The sequence below is a fragment of the Apium graveolens genome, chromosome 4, assembly GCF_009905375.1.
Source record: "Apium graveolens cultivar Ventura chromosome 4, ASM990537v1, whole genome shotgun sequence".
Classification (NCBI taxonomy): Eukaryota; Viridiplantae; Streptophyta; class Magnoliopsida; order Apiales; family Apiaceae; genus Apium; species Apium graveolens.
In genome coordinates, this window is record NC_133650.1 from 288,967,213 (window position 1) to 288,986,280 (window position 19,068).

Here is a 19,068-nt window from a genome sequence, read left to right on the forward strand (position 1 = left end):
ATGAATTGTCACTGTCAACTTCTATTGAACTTAGCATCCGTTGAAGCTTTTATCCGTTGATGGCTTTATCCGTTGATGGATTAGCAGTTGAAGCTTTATCCGTTGATGCACTCATCTGTTGATGGATGTTATCCGTTGAAGCTTTAGAGACATCCGTTGAAGATTTGTTTCTTATCCGTTGAAGGCTTTTAACTTATCAGTTGATACTACTTCACTTATACAAAATTACAAGGCATGAAATATTTACAGTTAGCCCTCCTATTTGCATATCCACTAGTAGTCAATATGACTTATAATTTCCCACAACATCTAAGAATTATAACTTGAATACAGAATCTGAAATGTGCTACAATACTAAACTTATTTCTAAGTAAAGCTACTCCATCAACGGATAGCCAAAATGGTCTTATCCGTTGAGGCTACAAATACTGGATTCCTACTTAAATGTTTTGTTTAACTTATTATCAAACTAATACACATATTCCTAACAATCTCCCCCTATTTATGTCTACTAGAGTTGTAGGAATAAATTTGGGTTTAATTTGATGATAACAAAACACTTAACAAATATATGAATTGAAGTCAAGTAGAAATTCAAAAGTGCTGCAAAAGTATATGTACTGAGTTAGAATTGAAGGATTACATTGTTTCCAAGGATGCTCCTTTAGGCTGAGCAGATTATTTTCTTTTCCTTTGATCCCTTGTTTTCTTCCCTAGCCTCCTGTCATTTTCCTCTACATGGAGTTGAAGTTGTCTGTAGAATTCAGCTTCATCTTCTTCACTGATGTCCAACTTAGATTGCATGTTCTTGAGAGTTTCATTACTGGCAATTTTAAGATGATCTTCAAGTCTGAAGAATCTTCTGAATCCTTTATTGTCTCTGAACTCCATCAGCCAATGAGGTGATTTATGAATTATAATTCCATGCTCAGGGATGAGTAATGTTCTAGGCAAGGAATTGGGCTCCCACCAAGTTTTCCTTATGCTGGCAATCTTGTTGAGAATCTCAGTTTTAGCAATCCTGGTAAAGCCAAAATCCCTTTTGATAGCTGAGTAGACTCTAACCAAGGTAGAATAGCCTTCATCCAGAATTCTGTAAAGGGGCCAAGTCCTTTCCCCATTTCCTTTGTACTTGAACACTAATATTTCTGGTAGCTATCTGTAGGCATCTATTCCCCTTACTTCCTCCAGCTCATCCAGGTAGAGTTCAATGTCTGTCTATTCCTTTATGTCACAAATGTGAACATAATCATCCTTTGAGGCTTGTGGCTTAGGCTTGGGTTTCTGAGTGAATTTTCTTGAGGTTAGGGGAGGTGTTGATTTGGTTTTTCTTTTCTGTTTCTTTGGTGGTAGAGAAGTATTTAAGAAGGTGTAGGAATGATTGTTTCACCATGGATATTTAAATAGGGATCAGGCACAATGGGTTCAGGAATAGAAGGTAGTGGTTTAGATTTAGATTGGGTTTCTTCAGTGTCATCTTCACTCTTCCTTTTTGCATTGGCCTTCTTTCTGTTCCCTTTCTTCCATTCCTTTCTTTCCTCTACACTCTCACCTACCACATTCCCCATATCCACATTTTTGCTTTCAATCTTGTTTTCTTCACTCTTGTCTTCAATCTTCTCCCTTTTTTCAGTCTAGCTTGTATCTAGCTATTTTTCAAGCTTTGCTTGTGCTCTTTTGTCAGCCTTCAGCCTTTTAGCTTCTTCCTTCAGCCTTTTGGTCTCTTCCCTCTTGGCTTTTGAGAATTTGGGATGTACTTGTATCACACAGATACTCTTCCCCTCTCTATAAATGATAGCCATATTCATTCTTTCCACTACATCATTGGTCTCTTTGTGCTTTATGATGCTGCCACCCAGAACTTTGTCTACATCAGGCTTTGGAAGAGGAAAGTCCACTTCTTTCAATTGAGCAAAGTTAAGGGGATTCTTTGTAGAGTCTTTGTTAAGTCTAGTGTTGGGCTTGAGTACCACAGGCTTGAAGTTCTTGAAGGAAGTTTCTTCAACCTTATTCCTCCTTACTGGCTTGTATTCCATAGTGATTGGCTCAACCTTTGTGCTATGTTTCACATATAAGGATTTTGTTTTTGTAGAGCCAAACACTTGTTGCATTCTTTCATCAATTCTCCTCCTTTGCTCTTTTACCTGCATCTCAGCTGCTGTTAGCTGGATTAGATCAATTCCATCAAGCTTTCCTTTGATCTGAAGTGTTGAAGAAGTAGTGATGGCAGGAACTAGCACTTTGGATATTTGAATGTTTGTAGATGGCTCTCCTTCCCCTTCCCCTTTATTCTCCCCCTTTTTGTTATCATCAAGGAGAGGGGTCAAGCCTTGTGCTTTTGCCAGCTGCATGAGTAGACTTGTTTGAGACTGTTGATTCTCAAGAATGGTGACCACAGAATTTTCAATGACTTGAACTCTGTCTTCCAACTTGGCCAGCCTCTTTTCAGCATCTGATTCTCTTCTCAATCTCAGTAACAAGCCCTGCATGGTACCATAGGGCATGACTGAATCCAGCTTCTCAGAATTGTAGGACTTCAAGTCAGCTATATCCTTCTTGAGTTCATCCACACTCAGATTATGTCTTAGTTTTTGTAGCTTCATGAGATGTAGAGAATCTAGGTGGGCTTGAAGAATAGCCTTGGTACCAGCATCTGAAGTTTCCTGAAGGGCCTTTTGAATAGCCATAACTTGTTTGACCAAGGAGACACTGAACTGTCCTGGTGAAGATTTCTTAGTCAAGGCCCATTCAGGTAGATTTGGAACTGAACTAGGGCCTGCATCTCCCCCTAAGTTCATGCTTCCATCAAATGAGACAGAGTCATCATCATTAGAATTTATTCCAAATTCTTCAGATGGCTCACCAGCTTGAGAAGGCATCATGTTGACAGCAGCTTTATCCCTTTGTAGAGATTCTGAAGTGTGTACTAGGTTCAAAGTCTGTTCTGCCTCCACATTGCCCTGAGCAGCCAACAGTTGATAGGCTGACACAGGATGAGTAAAAGTGTCAGCATCCAAGGAAATGTTATCAATTACAGCTTTGTAATGTTGCTGAAATTGTCTTTCCTTTTCAGCATCATCCACAATCATTGACTCACTAGCAATGGTTGGATCCACCCTTATACCTTATGTACCTGCTTTTCTCTCAATTTCTCTATATTCTTGCATCAGGGGCTCCCCCTCGCTCACACACCTCACACCCTCACCCTCACCTACTAAGATGACACTCCTCTCACTTTTTTTTGCCATGCTGGAAGAAATAGCATGCATATTTAGACTCTCAAGCTCTCCTTTTGCCTGGGAGCAACCCAGCCTCTCACTCAAATTTTCACTCCCTTCCCTCAATCCTAGAAGTGATTGTACAGTAACCATGTCTTCTACACTTGGAATTGATTCGGTTATTTGTGTAGAGACTATCAACGGATAGGGGGTATCCGTTGAAGTAGGAACTGATGATATCAACGGATAACTGCTGTTAAGCTTATCCGTCGAAGAACAACCATCTGTCAATAGATGAGTAATATCCGTTGATGAAAGAAAAGAAGTAGAAATTGAAAGGGACATGATTGTTGAATCTGTGTGGATTGATTTTAATTGAGGAGACACAGATTCTTCAACTAAGTCTGAAAGAATTGGCTGATGATCCAACAAATCATCTAAAAGATGATGATCACCAGTATTTGAGTGGGGCTCCTCCCTGAGTTGTAAAGAGGGAGAATCAGGAATTGATGTGAATATCATGTCCACATCCAAAGATGGTGATGGAGAATTTGGTGAGTGATGTGTGTCAATTTTGAGAGAATGGGGCTGTGACTCCACATTTGTTGGAGTCACATCAAGCTGAATTTGAGAAGGCATAGATACAGGTAGGTGTATCTGTGCAGTGTGTGCACCATGTGTGGAAATTAAGGTTTTAACCTTCTTTCTTCTTGTAAAGGCTTTTACAGGTGAGTGTGTGGCTTCAGTGTCCCTCCCTCTTTTGCTCTGTGTCCCTGGTTGGGGACTATTTTCAATAGCTGCACCCTTTTGGGATGATGCAACTAGAAATGAGTTTGAATCATTTTCAACCACCACAGTCTTTTGAGAAACTGTGGCTTGGCTAGCTGGGGTACCATTCACCTCTCCTACCTTATCCTGGGGGATTTCTTGATGTTCACCCCTCCCCTCACCACTCACACCCTGTTCACTCCCCTCAGGGTTGATGGTAGGTTATACAACTATTGTCTTTTGAGAAACAACATAGGTGGCTTTCTTTGACTTTATTCTTGAAACTTTAGGTTTGGTGGCCTTGGTAGGAATCTGTTGGGACAAAGACACAGATTCCATGGCCACACTTGAAGGCAAAGAAATAATGGGGTTGGAAGTAGTAGGAGTTGAAGAAGTATTTACCTCACTTACCTGAGGTGCGTTCATTATTGGCAAATATACCAATGGCACCTGACTGTTGAGGTTAATTCTCAAAAGGTCTGCAAGGACCCTTTTCTCTTGTGCCCAGCACTTGAGTTTATTACTCTCATTGTTTATGACCAAACCTTCAGCAACATGGTTAGCCAATAACAAAAAGAATCTAGCATAGTAGATGTTATGAGGTCTATTAGCTTTGTTACCTAACCTGGAACCTAATTCTAGCATGACATAGTTGCTAAAATTAAAGTACCTATCAGAAACTAGCATATAGAGCATATTAACAAGAGATGAAGTTGTGGCATCAAAATTACTGATTTTCCCAGAGAAAACCTTGATAAAGGCATCACCAAGAAAACTCCATTCTTTCCTAAGGCCTTTTCTTCTAATGCTCCCTAAACTAGCAGAATCAAAAGAATAGCCTATGGAATCTAACATACCAGATACATCATTATCAGTGTGTGGTCTCATGGCATTATTCTCAGGTAGTTTGAAACAAGACTGTATATCATCACAGTTAATACAGTAATCCTTACCTTTGAGAGAGAAAGTGATGGTCATATCTGTGGGATTGAACTCTGCAGTTGTCCAAATCTCCTCAATTACCTCACAGTAAATAGTTGGGGCTTTCAGAATTGAATAGCTTAGTTTGCAGTTTTTGATGAAGTCCATCATCTTGTGATAATCTGAGTGGGCTTCATTCTTTTCCACCAAAGCTACGAAATTGTTCTTCTCATAGACAAATCCAGACTGGGACATTATCTTTACTACTGGTGCCATTGTAGTGAGTAGAGGTTGCAGAGAAAAGTTGAGAGTTTTGGGAGAGAATGAGAGTAAAAGCTTTTGAAAGATTGCAAGAAAGCGTAAAGTGAAAATAAGAATTCAAAAGGCTTTTATACTTTCTCGAATTAAAATGTAAGAAGAATGATTAAATAATATTTTTAAGTAAATTACAGCCGTTTGAGAATAAAGAAAACTGTATGTATTCTAAAAACTGCCTTTAATATAAATACTTACAACTGTGTATATATATATATATGTATTAACGGTTAAGTAAAAGAATCAACAGTTGTGACTTACTTAAAACTACTGATGTGACACTTCAATGGATGAGGTAAACAGTTATCCGTTGAATATTAACACAGTTTTATCCGTTGAAGGATAAAATTACCAGAAATGTATTTGGCTTTCAACGGATAATGAACATCCGTTGATAGAACAATTTTGGCTTTCAACGGATAGGGAATATCCATTGACACAATAATCTTTATTTAAAGCCAACTTTGTTCTTGTAGCAAATTTATTTCAGGCTTCAATACAGATTATAATAAGGACATGAATTTATGAATAATTAAGCATACCTAGCTCACTTACTAATCTTGTGAATGTTGATTCATCAAGTGGCTTGGTAAATATGTCTGCAATCTGCTTTTCACTTGGAACAAAATGAAGTTCCACTGTACCATTCATCATATGTTCCCTTATGAAGTGGTACTTGATGTTAATGTGCTTGGTTCTTGAGTGCTGCACTGGATTTTTAATAATGGCACTTGTGTTGTCACAGAATATTGGAATTTTGTCAACAGTTATCCCATAGTCAAATAGTTGATTCCTCATCCACAGTATTTGTGCACAGCAACTACCAGCAGCAATGTACTCAGCTTCAGCTGTTGATGTAGAAACAGAATTTTGCTTCTTGTTGAACCATGACACAAGCTTATTCCCTAGAAATTGACAGGTGCCAGTTGTACTTTTCCTGTCTATTTTGCAACCTGCATAATCTGTATCTGAGTAGCCAATTAGATCAAAACCAGACTCTCTAGGGTACCAAATTCCTAGATTAGGAGTCCCTTTGAGATATGTGAAGATTCTTTTAATAGCCACTAAGTGAGATTCTTTAGGGTCAGCTTGAAATCTAGCACAGAGACATGTAGAAAACATTATATCAGGTCTACTAGCAGTTAAATATATAAGTGAGCCAACCATGCCTCTATAACTTGTAATATCCACAGACTTTTCAGCCTTGTTTAATTCAAGCTTGGTGGCAGTGGTCATGGGAGTTTTTGCAGATGAACAATCCATTAAGTCAAACTTCTTTAAAAGATCATAAATATATTTGGTTTGACTAATAAAAATTCCATCACTAACTTGTTTAACTTGTAAATCAAGAAAATAAGTTAGCTCTCCCATCATGCTCATTTCATATTTACTTTACATTAACTTAGCAAACTTTTTATAAAGCTTATCATCTGTAGAACCAAATATAATATCATCTACATAGATTTGAACAAGTATTGTAGAGCCATTAATATTTCTAAAGAAAAGAGTTTTGTCAACAGTACCTCTTGTGAAGTGATTATCTAGAAGAAATTTTGACAAAGTCTCATACCAGGCTCTAGGTGCTTGCTTTAGTCCATAGAGTGCTTTCAACAGATAATACACATAGTCTGGAAAATTTGGATCTTCAAATCCTGGAGGTTGGCTTACATAAACTTCTTCCTCCAATTCTCCATTCAGAAATGCACACTTGACATCCATTTGATAGACTTTGAAATTGGCATGGGCTGCATAGGCTAGAAAGATTCCGATGGCTTCAAGTCTTGCAACTGGAGCAAATGTCTCATCAAAATCTATTCCTTCTTGTTGAGAGTAGCCCTTGGCAACCAATCTGGCTTTATTCCTTATGACGATGCCATTTTCATCCAACTTGTTTCTGAATACCCATTTTGTATCAATGGAGCTCTTGTTCTTTGGCTTGGGTACCAGCTTCCATACTTTTTTCCTCTCAAATTGGTTTAGCTCCTCTTGCATTGCTAAAATCCAATCTGGATCCAATAGAGCTTCTTCCACTCTCTTAGGTTCCTCCTGTGATAGAAAACTACTATATAGACATTCATCTTGAGTATCGCTTCTAGTTTTTACTTTAGATGTAGCATCACCAATGATCAATTCAAAAGGGTGATTCTTGGTCCATTTCCTTTGAAGTGGTAGATTAGCTATAGATGAGGTTGCCTCAGTATTGTCATGATGTGAGATAGAGTGTTGATTGGCTGAAACTCCCCCTGAGTTACTGATCCTTTGAAAGGAACTGGGAGATCTATCAACTGATGAAGTGAATTGATTATCCGTTGACAAACTATGATCAACGGATGCTTCATTATGTACTTCAACGGATGATGCACTTTGTCTTTCAACGGATGCTGCATTACTTCTTTCAACAGAATGCTGAATTGTGACTTTCAACTGATGCAGCACTTTGTGCATTATCCAAAGGCATATTTTGAATTCTTTTCGAGGTGCCTTCTCCATCATTCTCATTTTCACTATCATCACAATATATCTCAATATTGTCAAATTTGAGTCCTTCATGATGTCCCTCATCTGTTAGTCCATCAATCTTTTTATCATCAAACACAACATGCACAGATTCCATGACAATGTTGGTTCTTAGATTGTAGACCCTATATGATTTTTCAGCAGAATAACCAACAAATATTCCTTCATCAGCCTTTGCATCAAAATTCCCTTTGTGATCAGGTTGATTCCTTAGAATGTAGCATTTGCAACCAAAGACATGAAGAAAGTTTAAAGTTGGTTTTCTTCTCTTGAACAATTGATAGGGAGTCATGCCTTTTGCCTGATTGATTAGAGAAATATTCTCAGTGTAACATGCACAGTTAACAGCCTCAGCCCAAAAGTATGTTGGGAGTTTTGACTCTTCAAGCATTGTTCTTGCAGCTTCAATTAGTGATCTGTTCTTCCTTTCCACCACACCATTCTGTTGTGGAGTCCTTGGAGCTGAGAACTCATGCATGATCCCATTTTCTTCACAGAACAACCTCATGGTAGAATTCCTGAACTCAGTTCCATTGTCACTCATGATATTTCTTACCTTGAAATCTGGATGATTGTTGACTTGTTTGATATGATTGATGATGATTTCACTAGCTTCATCTTTTGATCCAAGAAAGTAGGTCCATGAAAACTTTGAGAAATCATCTACAATCACTAGGCAATATCTTTTCCTTGAAGTTGACAATACATTGACTGGTCCAAAAAGATCCATGTGTAGCAGTTGTAATGGTTCATCAATTATTGATTCAAGCTTCTTACTGAATGATGTTCTCTTTTGCTTTCCTTTCTGACAGGCATCACACAGTCCATCCCTTGAGAATTCCACTAGAGGCATTCCTCTAACTAAGTCCTTTTTGACTAGATCATTCATTGTCTTGAAATTCAAATGAGACAGCTTCTTGTGCCATAGCCAACTTTCATCTGGACTTGCTTTGCTGAAAAGACAAGTAATTGATTCTGCATCTGTAGAGTTGAAGTCAGCCAAGTACACATTCCCTTTTCTAACTCCAGTTAGAACCACTTTGTTGTCCTTCTTATTTGTGACAACACAGGCTTCAGAATTGAAGGAAACAGTATTCCCTTTGTCACATAGTTGACTGATGCTCAATAGATTGTGTTTGAGACCATCAACTAATGCGACTTCATCAATGATGACATTTTCTTTTGAAATCAAGCCATATCCCATAGTGAACCCTTTGCTGTCATCTCCAAAGGTTATGCTAGGGCCAGCTCTCTCCTTGAACTCTGCAAGCAGGGTGAAATCTCCTGTCATGTGCCTTGAACAACCACTGTCCAAGTACCATAGATTCCTTCTTTTTCCCTGCACACAACAAAATCAATCAAGTTGATTTTGGTACCCAAGTTTCCTTGGGTCCAGCCTTGTTAGTCTTTTTCCTAGACTTCATACCTCCAGCATCTTTTGACTTAGGTATCTTTGGGTCAACCTTGGTCTCAAATGTAGTTGGTTGAAGTGTAGGGTTAGTCACAGAATTATTTAGCATATTTGGTTGAATTTGATAAGGCATAGATTGTGCAAACATATTATTCCACATAGGCATGTTGTATGGCATTTGAGGCATACTGAATGCAGCAAAATAAGGATTATTAACATATGGCATGTTTGTAAAATGTGCATGAGGATTCTGTTGAGACATAACAGGCATTGCATGCAGAGGTGACATAGACATGTTAGGCATAGAAGGAGTTAAAGGCATGAGAGCATTCTTAACTGACTTGTAGTTAGCAGATAGATGATTAACACTTTTGCAATGCACACAACTTTTTCTAGGAGCATATTTATCAAGTGTGTAATTGTTGTGTTTGTTAATCCCAACCTTCCCATTTCTATTTGATTTTCTTTTAGTTTCCTTTTTATCCTCAACCATCTTAAGCCTATTTTTCAACTGGTCTAAAGTCATGTGTCCTATATTTACCTTACTGGCATCTTTGGATGTGCTAGCTTCTTCTTTGACAAAGTTCTTGGAAGTTGAACCAAACTTTTTATTGAGATTTTTGAAATTGTTCTTTTTAGAATCATTTGCCTGTTTTAATTGATGAGCCTTCAATGGATGCTCCTTTTCTTCCTTCAACGGATAACTTTCATCATCCGTTGATTCCACATCCGTTGATAATCCATCAATTAATTCTACTTCCTTTTTGTTTTTCTTCCAGGCATTCTCACAGAGTGATTCAATTCCCTAAACCTTGACAAACTGAGCACTAACATCCCTAGATGTTTTCCAGGCCTTGATTACCTCTTGCTCACGTTCTAGTTGTTTAGAAAGAATTTCTACTTTCTTAACAGATTCTTCTAGTTCACTCTCAACAGTTAAGCATTTGATTTTAATCTTTTCAAACTCAATTACCTTACCCTCTAACACAACATTCCTATCACTTAAAAACAAATTATTCTCTTTGATTCTTTTATTTTCTTTAGCTAGTGATTTAAGGGAAACACGCAAATGATATAATTCATTGGACATATCATTTAAGGCTTCATTGCATTCAATCTTAGAAAGCTGAGAGAGGTCAGTAGTAATTACCTGGTTGCTTGATGAACTAGTTTCATTTTCATCAGAATTAGCCATCAGGGCTAGGTTGACATATTCCATATCATCATCTTCATTGGCTCCATCTGCTGCCCAGTCATCTTGAGTCAGAAAAGCTCTTTCCTTTTGGTTGAGCAAATCGAAATATTTCTTTTTATAATCCACCTGCTCAAATTTCTTCTTATCAGAGGTTGACTTTTTGCACTCATTTGCAAAGTTTCCACTTATTCCACAGTTATAACATTTGAACTTAGATTTGTCCACCATGTTCTTGTTTGACTTAGTGAATTTAGCATTTTCTTGAATTTCATCTTTGCAAACCTCCCGGACAGAAAAGCCAGATGTTCATCAACATCATCAGAGTCATCTTGACTGGAATTATCTTCAACCTCAGTTACTTGCTCCTTTCCCTTGCTTGATTCTGATTTGCTTGTGCCAATTTTGAGACTTGGCATTGTCTTTTCTTCATTCCTGGCTTCAGTCTTCTCATTGTCAGCTACAAGTGCAACTGATCCACCTTTTCTCTTTCCCTATTCCAACAGCTCATCTTGCTCCATCTCAGGTTCATATGTCTTCAAAATTCCATATAATCTTTCAAGTGTAAAGTCCTTATAATCTTGAGAATTCCTTAGTGAAACAGTCATAGGCTTCCATTCCTTTGGGAGAGACCTCGGAAATTTTAAGTTGGAGTCCTTGACTTGGTACACTCTGCCATACAGCTTCAATCCATTCAACAGTTTCTTAAATCTATTGAAGGTATCATTCAGTGATTCTCCTTCTTCAAAGTGAAAGTATTCATATTGTTGAATGAGAAGCTGCATTTTGTTTTCTCTAACTTGTTCAGTACCTTCACAGATAAGTTGCACAGTATCCCAAATTTCCTTAGTAGTTTGGCTGTTAATGACATTATCAAACATATCTTGATCTAAACCACTGAACAGAATCTTCATGGCTTTCTTGTCCTTGTGAACCTCTCCAATATCTTCATCAGTCCATTCTTCTTTTGGCTTGGGAATAGACTGTCTAATTGCATCTGTGGCAGTTGCAGCTGTGGCCACCTTGTGAGGGATGTGAGGACCATTTTCAATGCAGTTGATGTAGCTTTCATCTTGAGAGAGAAGATGTAGATGCATCTTCACTTTCCAGTGATGATAATTATCTCTTTCCAGGATTGGAATCTTTACACCAATATCCTTCTTACTCATGATGTTAGTAGAATAGATCTTTAAACTCTTTGTAAGTTAAGAGCTTGCTCTGATACCAATTGTTATTCCCAAGGAACTAACAATGAGATTTACAGAAGGGGGGTTGAATGTAAATCTCAAAACTTTTTCAAGTTTTGAGCAGTTTCAAAGGCTGTGTGTTTTGATGAACAAGTGTGTGTGAATTGCTTTGACCTAATGCAGACAGATATATATTCAAACACAAATGTAAAGAACACAAAAGACTTAAAAACTTTTCTGGTGGATTTGTTGTTCCACCAGCGATGTGTTATTTCAGAAAATCTGTGATTCAAAGAATTGATCACAGCTACGTCCTAGTACAAACTAGATAATTTTCTCTCAATGTTTTTCTAAACAGCTCTGGAAAATTCACACTCTAATTACTAGCTGCAACTTGGTTTATATATCACCAAGTTTACAAGTGAAGACAAAAATATAAAATATAATTGAAAAGATTCTTCACTTGTTTCTTCTTCATTTCTCTATCCAATGCAATCTAGGTTCATCTGTGAATCTTTGAATACTTCCTTGTTTGCACCAGAATGGAAATGCTGCTTTTTCTTAATTCCTCCAAGAGGCTGTCACATTCCAATTGTCTCTGTCAACCCATGTGCCTCTGTCAGCTTATGAATTGTCACTGTCAACTTCTATTGAACTTAGCATCCGTTGAAGCTTTTATCTGTTGATGGCTTTATCCGTTGATGCATTAGCAGTTGAAGCTTTATCCGTTGATGCACTCATCCGTTGATGGATGCTATCTGTTGAAGCTTTAGAGACATCCGTTGAAGCTTTGTTTCTTATCCGTTGAAGGCTTTTAACTTACCAGTTGATACTACTTCACTTATACAAAATTACAAGGCATGAAATATTTACAGTTAGCCCTCCTATTTGCATATCCACTAGTAGTGAACATGACTTATAATTTCCCACAACATCTAAGAATTATAACTTGAATACAGAAACTGAAATGTGCTACAATACTAAACTTATTTTTAAGTAAAGCTACTCCATCAACGGATAGCCAGAATGGTCTTATCCGTTGAGGCTACAGACACTGGATTCCTACTTAAGTGTTTTGTTTAACTTATCATCAAACTAATACACATATTCCTAACACTTATTTTATCTGAATAAAGGTAAAGATTTGCTTTTAGTTCAAATTTGTAGATGATATCATTTTTGGATCAACTAATCAAACACTGTGTGATAAGTTTTCAAAGTTGATGCAATCAAGATATCAAATGAGTATGATGGGAAAGATGAGCTATTTCCTAGGATTGTAATTTAAACAGACTTATAATGGCATCTATATCAATCAGTCCAAGTACACAAGGAATATACTGAAGAGGTTTAATATGCAAGAAAGTGCAACTGCAAGTACTCCTATAGAAACTACCACAAAACTTGATCCTCATGAAGGTACAGCAGTAGATGTCACAAGCTATAGAGGTATGATTGGTTCTCTTTTATACCTAACTGCTAGTAGGCCAGATATTATGTTTGCCACCTGTTTATGTGCAAGATTTCAGGAAAATCCAAGGGAGCCACATCTAATTGCAGTAAAGAGAATTTTCAGATACCTCGAGGGTACTGTTTCACTTGGACTTTAGTATGCAAGGGAAGCTGATTTTGCACTATATGGTTATTCAGATGTTGATTTTGCTGGATGCAAAATAGACAGGAAGAGTACATCAGGAAGCTGTCAGTTTTTGGGTGGCAGATTAGTCTCATGGTTCAGTAAGAAGCAGAAATCTATTTCTACTTCAACTGTTTAGGCTGAATATTTTGTAGCTGGAAGTTGTTGTGCTCAGTTGTTATGGATGAGAAATCAGCTCATGGACTATGGATTATCATTTTCAAAAATTCCTATTTATTGTGATAATCAAAGTGGTATTGCTATGACAGGTAATCCGGTGCAACACTCTCTTACAAAACAAATCATTATCAGATATCACTTCATAAGAGAACATGTCATGGAAGGAACCATAGAAATTTATTTTGTTCCTACTGATCAGCAGCTGGCTGATATCTTCACAAAGCCATTACCTGAAGCAACATTTACAAAGCTTGTAAATGAACTTGGCGTGGTTAGTTGGGAAAAATAAATTTATTTCAATTTATATTTGGTCAAATCCTGATGTATAGTGACCAAATCCTTATATGTCCTAAATGTTGTGTTTTTAGATATTAAGCCAGGAATATGAGATGTATTTTATTTTATGCATGATAAATTAAGTGAATTTATTTGCTAATTGTGCATGTATGAATAAATATATCATTTTTATTAATTCAAATCAGTCTAGGGAGACGCGCCTTAAGAAGATATCTTTTGGTTAATTCATTAAGTTAACTCTTCACTTAATAATTGGTCAGTTTCCTAGTCCCTTGATATTCCTTTGGCTATTTAACCGACATTTCAGCTCAGTCATATCATCTTCTATTCTCACACAAAACGATTCTCTCTCTCTTATTTCTCACTATTTTCTCCTATCACAAAAATGGTTCTCGTAAACATGTTCATGAACAATGAGAACTTCAACGTCGAGTTCAGTTATGATGACTGGGAGCAGGAATGGCACATCACTGCCATTCCTGATGAGGTGTGGAACTTGGTTCCACAAGAGAATCAGATAAATCTCATGTTCTTTGAGATGGACTATCATCTCCATCTTGATCGCTTGGAAGAAGTACGGCGAGAGGCTCTTCTTCAGCAAGAACGGATCATCCGTCTTGCTGTGCTATTTGTTAATAGTATGAGGAACAAATCGACATCAACAGCCTTCATCCTTTGATTAAGACTGTTGATGTTCATCTTCTTAGGCTAGGACTATCTTGTTATCTTTTTGCATATAATCTACAAATTTCATGAAATATACTCTTATGATATATTAATGAAATTTCTTTTGATTGCAAGATTTAGTCTATAATTAATTCGCTATGTATGCATGTGAATGTTCTTATTGAAGCCTGTTAATCTTTACATCATCCACTTAAAATGTATATTTTGATGATTGTTTGATTAAAATTGTGGTTTGCTAATAATTTGTGATGGTTTGACAAACAACTGTTGAATTCGAATCGACATATCCTGGGTTTGTCAAATCCTGACAGAAACGAGGTCTCAAATACTGACGACATGTCAGCATATTCTAATTCAGATTATTAGTCTTAATTAATTTCTGAGTAGTTTTCTTGCTGAAATTAAGTATTTCACTTAATTATTGGTTAATGGTGGATTATCTGATAAACAAATTTCTACAGTTGTGTCTTGACATATCTGTATGTATTTTATCTTTACTTCCACAATTTACTCCACCGTCAAATTCTATTACTCAGTAATTGATAAATGTTCAAAGTCAAATTCACTAAATTACCTTCTTCATATGAATGTGTTATACTCTAGAGTAGTAAAGTTATAAAACCAGAAGAAATTCTGTGACACAATTCATCATACACATAGTTTCATTGTGTACATCTCATTTATACTCTCTCTCATAAACTATACACATCATGACACCGTCTGAAGTTTCACCACTTTTCAGCCAAATCACAATCATTCATGGAAATACATTTGGTACTAACAATTACTTAGCTTTGCTTACACATCAGCAGCTACCATCATCTTTTCATGATATTCAGGATTTTCTACTTCAATATCCAATTGGGTATGCTCTTACAAATCATGTCAAGGTGTCATACAGGGCTGTCATGCAGGTATGTAATACAGCTTTGGTAAATTCAACAAACACTGGCTTTTCTTTTGAATATGAGGGCCAACGATATGATGTTGATGTTGATATTCAGCTCCAAGCCTTGAGATTGCCTGCCCTTGATGGTGCTCCTAATACTCATACCACTAAGCAGCTGTTTGATATGCTAAGGACTTTAGGCTATCAAGGAGAAATCACAACCATTGGAAAACTGGCAAGGACCAAACTGAAAAGACAATGGAACTTTTTCTTTGATTGCATCAGTAGGTGTTTCTTGAATAAGACAACAAATTTTGATGCTCTTCCATCTACTTCCCTGAAAATTGGGTACTCTCTTCTTTACTCTGGTAATTTTGATTATGGTAATACTATACTACAATTCATAATTGCTAGGAGAGTAGATGATTCAGGAGTAATAGGGTATACTGGATTTCTACAACTGATTTTCAATTTTCTATGCCCTAATGTTATTTTTGATGATGATGAATCACTCCCTATTTTTCAAATTTCTGAAAAGGCTATCACTGATTATTTTAAAAGGGATGAAAAGAATAAATTTTCAGGACCTCCCTTTCTTCCTAGAGAGGTCAGGAAATTTCTATTAAGAAATAGACCTACTCCTACACAAGTGCCTGCAAATCCTGATGTTGGCACCTTTGCCACAGTTCCTGATGTTGAGAATCAAGAAACCACCCATCTTGTTTCTAACCCAAGCACTTCTTCTTCCAAACAGCAAACACACCTAGCTTCTAAATTAGCCTCCTCTGCTGTCTCTCAAAAGACATCAGTTGTAACAAAGAAAAGGCTGGTTAAGAAATCTGTCACATCTGGACAGAAAGCTAAACAAGCCTCACTGAGTGAGAGTGAGAAGAAAAAAGACTGCTTTCTAGTCAGGAAAAGAAGACTGATCATATAAGATAATTCTAACTCAGATGATCAGATGCCAATATGGTCCTTATCAAAAATCAAGAAATCCATTAATCAACATCCTCATGATTCTGTTGACACTACTGGAACCAAGGAGCCAACTACTGATGCCAGTGCTCTGCTTGACAAGCTTCCAGTAATTGAAGCAACTGTTGAACACAAGAAAACTGCATGGAGCCAGTTAAAAAGAAAAAGTGAAGAAGTAGTTGGATACATCAGAAAGAAGAAGAAGAAGACTCAGCCTCTTACCAAGGATGTCAGTACACAAGAACCTAAGTCTCAAAGGGATTTAGCAACTACAACACATCCAGTCACACAAGAACCATCTTCTCAACGGGAAGATGCAGATACCGAGGCTGCACAAATCATTGTCAATATTGCTCAGAGTGATCTTCTTGCTGACTCTGTTCAACTACTACAGGAAAATCAAACTCATCAGGAAATACTGTCAAAGGTGGATGCAATCATAAATGATCCTATTTTTGAGAAGAGTACACAAGAACCTTCACCAAGCATTGGTCAGGTAATTTTTTTCAGTACGTGTCATTAATTCATGTTCACAATAAATATTGCCATTAATTCATGTTTTGTCGAATAATTTATTCTATATATGATTTTATGTACTAATATAAACTTCTTTTTCAGGGCATGGTACTTGGAGATACAAGAAGAGAGTGCAGAACAATTACAAGGAGTCTAGATATCATCAAGAATCGAGTTAATGTGAGGGATTTGTCATGAAAACATTAGTTTTGGATGAATTTTTGTAATTATTGGGTTGTAAACTAAAATTATGAGCAATTCTAAATTTATTTTAATATAATTTGTGAACCTTTTTTAATTTTTGGGTGTACCCCTGTTTTTAATATGTGTAGTAAACAGGTTAAAAATGATCAGGAAAAAAAATTGATCAGGCAAAAAAAATGCAATTATAGACCTAAGGCGTCGGCATTTTAGGACCCGACACATTTTCTCTACAACTTTTAGTGTCGGCATTTTAGTGAGACCGACACAGTTGATAAGCACAATAGCGTCGGCTTTTTAAGAAGACCGACGCAATTGATAAGCACAATAGCGTCGGCATTTTAAGAAGACCGACACCACATGTCTAAGATTTAGCGTCGGTTGTTTAATTGACTGACACTGTTTGTAAACCTATAGCGTCGGTTGTTTAATTGACCGACGTTGTTTGTAAACCTATAGCGTCGGTTTTCTTGCCATCTGCGTGTGTTATCTAACCGACGCTAAACAGTTTTTTGCGTCGACCATTTAACCGACGCTGGAGGCATGTACCTACAGCGTCCCCTGCATTTACTACGCTAAAAAACCGACGCCTTAGGCCTTTTTTGACCGACGCCTTAGGTCTTTTCTGTACTAGTGTTAGCTAAATGTGTGATTGAGCCTTTCTGTGAGACTGGGTAAAAATATCATATTAAATTTTATTTTTGAGTGGCAGTCTCCTGTACTGGCAAAAGGAGAGGTAGCTTTGAAACAAGAATTTTATAAGTTTTTATTTACTTATAAAGTTTCTTCTGTGAGAACAATATTACTCTTAAAAGTAATATATTGTTTGAGAAGTGATGAGATTACTTGAAAAGAACAGAGAGATTTAGGTGTTACCATGTTTTTTGTTTCAGGATCTCATCAGCCACAAGCACCTCTTGCAAAGGATTTCGATAAAGGAAAAACAATTTTGCCCGATTCTGCAAATTCTTCTGATGGATTGTCTGATTCTAATAATGACAGTGATACGGATGATTCTGACACAACTCAGCTTAAGTCTGTAATTGATGCCTCTAAGAAGTCCAATGTTGGTTCTTCTTCGCACATCAATGAAAATCCTTCTTATTACAATGCTAATGCTGAGCATTTTAGACAGACAGAATGGGATTATAAATGGAAACTTGCAAATACTTCCATCTCAACTGCTGTTGGCCTGCAACATATTCATCGTGCCTATGATGAAATTCAAACTCCTGGTCTGAAGTTGCATCTTAAGGCCTCTACTATTTTTGTTAAAGGAATTCACTCTGACCTTGATGAAATGAAGAAGTCTCATGCTGCTGTCAGGGAGAAAATTGATGGATTTTTGCTTAACACACCTACCTTAGCTGAATTCAAAAGTGTGAAAAATACTATCATAGATGTTGTTGAATCTCAACACATGATGGCCTCTCGAATTTCCTCCTTAGAAGTAAGGTCTCTTCTATAGGTGACAAACTGGATGCTCTGTTTTCTCTTCTTTCAAATACTGATGCCAAAAATGGGGAAAAGATAGTTGCTACAAAATGTACATCAGATTCTATCCAGACAAAGGATAAAGATATTGATGATGACGGTGATAAGAATAATCCAGTTACAAATGTTCAAATTACTTCTACTGCTCAACAACCTCAACCTTCCAAGAAGACTCATCCTTCAGGACAAAAGAAGTCTACTGGTGCTCACAAAGCCAAGCACAAGACTAATGTTGGTGCTCCTGAGGATGATGATGTTACAATCTCAAATTTAGCAAATGCTAAGGGATTATTCTTTCCTTACAGGTATAAGGAAACAGGTGAAGAGATTGTCTTGTACTACAAAGATAAGAGGTTTGAGCAAAAGAATGCTAGGATTGCTCTTGGGTATATAACTGAAGAATTTCATGATCTAACACCTGAAGAAGCAGTTATGCAATAAAAAGAGCTAATGGCTCAAATTGAAGCTGAAGCTAACACTTCTAAAGGAAGAGGAAAAAGAGGTGGAAGATCTACAAGAGCTAGAGGAAGAGGAGGAAGAACTTCTAAATCAAGTCAAGTGACTGCATTTAACTCTACTTTTCTGAATTTTCTATCCAGAGAAGGTTATGTTCCTGTACAAGGACATGAAGGACATGAAGGAGATGAAGAAGTTCAGAAGTCAG